This window comes from Apium graveolens, chromosome 6, assembly GCF_009905375.1.
Source record: "Apium graveolens cultivar Ventura chromosome 6, ASM990537v1, whole genome shotgun sequence".
Lineage (NCBI taxonomy): Eukaryota > Viridiplantae > Streptophyta > Magnoliopsida > Apiales > Apiaceae > Apium > Apium graveolens.
Window position 1 is genome coordinate 83,122,171 of NC_133652.1, and position 2,874 is coordinate 83,125,044.

A 2,874-nucleotide genomic window follows, 5' to 3' on the forward strand; every position below is an offset into this window, starting at 1 on the left:
CCAATGGTCCTTCTTCACTTTCTGCATCATCACCACCAAAGAAATCTTCTGAACCACCAGTCTCATAGTCAATATCACCAGTTGTAGAGGGCAGAGCTGTGATTGCATCCTTTGCTCTTTGCATAGACTGTGTGGTTTGCACCAAATTTAGCATCCTTTCTACATTGTCATTGACCTGTCCAGCTAGAAGTTGGTATACTGGAACAGGGTGAATAAATGCCTCAGCATCCGAGGAGGTTGAATCTATAACAGCTTGACTTTGCTGAAAAAGTTCCTCCCTGTTAGCATCCTGGACATTCATTAACTCACTTGCAATGACATCCATCCTTATTGCTCCTGTACCTGCCTTTCTCTCATTATCTCTCTTTTCTTGCATCAAGATCTCACCTTGGCTCCCCACCCTCACCTTCACCATCTAAGGTGGGACTCCTCTCACTCACTTTTTCCAGTCCTGGAGAAATGGACTGCATTGGTTCACTCTTTTCCTCTCCTTTTTCCTGGGAGCTGTAAGAACCCTGATTTTTATAATATTTTAAAACTTCTGTGAATAGTAACTTGAGCTAATTAATTAATACGTATGGGGATCATCATAAAATGAATAGTGGAATTTTGAGAATCCGAGATCATATTCTTGTTTATCGAGGAAAATAAGTGAATGTTAAAGCCGACGAAATTCGAAGATTCACAATTATACTACGTGTTTTCGTATCCGTAAAGAATGGCGTAGAACCGGGAATACTACGTGAAATAAATAATATATCAAGGTGTTTCTATGATCAAGAGAAGGAATTGAATTGGTTATAGGATTATAAGCAATAAAAGAAATCTCTACGAAACAAGTCGTTATACGTGGAAACTATCGGAATGGAACGACGATTGCGTTTACGATAAATAAACGAATGAGAAATTAAATCCCATGCAAGTTGGCCATGCATAACCAAGTCCTAACTAGTAGTTAGGAGTGTAACTAGATGATTAGAAGCTAACTAGAATAGTTAGTGGAATAGTGTTGAATAGTGATGGGAGACAAACAAGTACACAAGCCATACTTCTCCCTTTTCTCACTTCACCACACAATCAAACCAACCCATACCTTTGCCAAATTATTGTCAAATCTGCTGCATACATCCCATATATTCATTATACACTCCCACACTTTAGCCACAAAAGAAAACAACCCCTTTTCCCTCACTTAAAGCTCTCCCATTTTTCATTCCAGCAGTTCGGATTTTCTGAGCAAGGGAGAAAGAAAAATTCATAACTCAAAATATACTCATTCAAATATCATGAAATTTTTACCATAGCTTCTCTATATCATGGGTAAGCTTCGTAACAAATTTCAGCCTCAAATTAATTTTTTTCAATTTTATAAAAATGTTTGAATGAGGTGCAGAAAGGTTACTCCGAAATTTTAACTTATTTCTTGGATTTGTTTCTTAAGGATCTAGCCCTTCTAAGTGTTTTCTAAGAAAACCAAGCCTCAATCATCCTAGAACTAACCTTCCTAGTGTCCAAGAAGGTATAACTTTCAACCCTTTAAGGTTTTATGGTTGGATTTAAGAGTTATGTTTGTTGTAGTGTTAAGATCCAAAGGATTGTGTTTGTTTGAGTTTGTATTGATTATGTTCTTGCTAAAGGCTTGAGATGTTGAGTTGTAATCCATGTATGTGGTACTAGATAGAGCATATAAGGTTCATGTGGGTGGATCTTGAGAAGTACTTATGTTTATGATGGTTATAGGTAGTGATTGTGTTAAGATCAAGTAGTAGAAATTGAGTTTGGGCATTCTTGCACTTGATCTGTTTTCTGCAGGACATTCGGCCATGAAAATGGTTAAAATTTGAAAACCACTGGCCATGAATAGATAGATATTGTTTTTTAGTTTCTATACATGTGTAGATCATCATGAGGAGATTTACGGTTTAGGAGTTATGGTCGTTTTAGTGTAAAACATTTCTGCGATTAGCCAACTGCACTTAAGTCCACTTGCATGGTGATTTTGAAGGACTTAAAATAATTCTGAGATTCTGGAAAACTTATAAAAAATGGATATGACAGTAGAGAAGACTGTACAAAAAGAATTTTGAGAAAATATTAATTTTTCAATTTTATAAAAATATTTTGGTAAAGTGAGCGCAAGCGAGAAACGCATAAAAACCTAGTTTTGACGCGCGTTTTCTCACGTTCGAGCTTAAAACTCGAAATGGACTTTCTAAAGCGAATGATCGATTTCAAAACTCGACCACGTTATAAAGTGAGAATATAAGTGTTGAGAATGTGACGATCGAAGATTCGTTATACTTGAGTAGTTGCGAAAGTTGCTTAATAAAAGCGAGACGTTAATCGCGTACTAACTTAGACCGTTGGTTCTTGTTTATAGATCGCCAACCAAACACCAGAGACCATACCACTTCGATTACTCGAGGCAAGTTTTTGAAACCCTATCTCATACTATCCATGCTATATATATACTGTTGTAATATTGATGCCATGATTTACATTTCAAATATATATGCTTGTCTATGATATCAATACATACGAATTATGCGATTGTTACGAAAACAAATTTCGTTTTACACGAGTATGAGAAATTGAAATGTATTTCAAATATAATATATGATAATGGGAGTTGGAGATATTTTAATAGCGATTTAATTCCGGAGAGAGCCGGACGCGAAAGATTTCTATTTCCATAAATAAAGTACCTTTCGCGTAATATAGATATCAAGCGAACGATTGAGATTTTGACTTAAACTTTGAGAAATATTGGTTTATTCATTTAAGGGACACCCTTACTTGATTGATTATTTTATAAAGCGATACTTAAGGGATTATTAAATATCCAGAAAGTATTTAAAAATATACTGAATAGTT

The 2,874-nt window shown here is 35.4% G+C and overlaps 1 long non-coding RNA gene across 1 annotated transcript; it reads left to right on the forward strand.

Annotated features, from left to right (window-relative positions):
• The first annotated feature begins 1,168 nt into the window (after window positions 1–1,168).
• Window positions 1,169–2,426, forward strand: LOC141664120 (uncharacterized). Its single transcript, XR_012551844.1, has 3 exons — window positions 1,169–1,320; window positions 1,442–1,519; window positions 2,381–2,426. It is a non-coding gene; the product is annotated as an uncharacterized LOC141664120 (long non-coding RNA).
• Window positions 2,427–2,874: the final 448 nt, after the last annotated feature.